Source organism: Vombatus ursinus, unplaced genomic scaffold (assembly GCF_900497805.2).
Source record: "Vombatus ursinus unplaced genomic scaffold, bare-nosed wombat genome assembly UNPS02014176.1, whole genome shotgun sequence".
In the NCBI taxonomy this organism is placed as follows: Eukaryota; Metazoa; Chordata; class Mammalia; order Diprotodontia; family Vombatidae; genus Vombatus; species Vombatus ursinus.
This window is the reverse complement of record NW_020953954.1, coordinates 1,831,138-1,832,110: the sequence shown is the minus strand read 5'-3', so window position 1 is coordinate 1,832,110 and position 973 is coordinate 1,831,138. Positions and strand designations below refer to the sequence as shown.

Sequence of the window (973 nt, the reverse complement as noted above, 5' to 3'; positions counted from 1 at the left end):
CTTCTTCTTCTTCTTCTTCTTCTTCTTCTTCTTCTTCTTCTTCTTCTCCTCCTCCTCCTCCTCCTCCTCCTCCTCCTCCTCCTCCTCCTCCTTCTTCTTCTTCTCCCTCCCCTCCTCCTCCTCCTTCTGCAGCTGAGTGTGTGGGCTCCAGACAGGCCTCCACTCTGGTGTCATAGACTTCTGCTAACCTCAATTTTCTTAGACTGGAAAAATGTTTCACCCTGCCCTTTTATTGGCTCTGCTGATCCAAAATTTTGTCTGAGGCATTATTTCAAAGTTTGGAGGAGAATGTAGAAGAGTTCAGCTGAGTGGATGCCTCTAATCCACCATCTTGGCTCTGCCCCCTCTGTCCCCAGAAGCATGTAACTGAGGGGAAGGTGATGGAGTCTTTGCTCAAGTCTGATAGCTAGTTGACTGCATGGGGGAGGGGCTCCTTTCATTGTAGTAGAACATACACTGGATATGGGGTTAAGAGACCTAAGCAAGTCCATTTCCATCTCTGGGCATCAATTTCTTCATGTACAAAAGGAGAGGATTGTACGGAAGCATCCTGAAGTTCCCTTCTGGCTCCAGATCCTATAATGGGTTCACACCTGGAGCAGGAAGTCTGCTGTAGGCAGTATGACCCTCCAAGAACATCATGTGCACCCTTCTCTCCTTTCACCACCCTAGTACTGCCCAGAGCCTTGGGGCCACAGCTCCCCATATGGATGTGAATTCTCCTCATGAATTTCCTATCTTCCCTTCCCCTCCTGGCCATGGGCAAATGCTGAGCCCTAGCCCACCCAGCCTTGGTGATGCCAGTAGGAAGGAATCCAAAGATATAAATTGAGGCAGAGATGGGAAAGAAGACAAAGACAGAGAGAGATGCAAAGGTATATGGAGAAGCAAAAGAGAAGCTCCAAAAGAGATAAATAGATAGATAGATAGAGAGAGAGAGAGAGAGAGAGAGAGAGAGAGAGAGAGAGAGAGA

General features: G+C 48.1%; 1 protein-coding gene across 3 annotated transcripts in view; it reads right to left on the bottom strand.

The window, feature by feature from the left end:
• The window catches only part of BRSK2 (BR serine/threonine kinase 2), a 167,617-nt gene that overhangs the window by 21,399 nt on the left and 145,245 nt on the right, over positions 1-973 (bottom strand). The window lies entirely within an intron of this gene.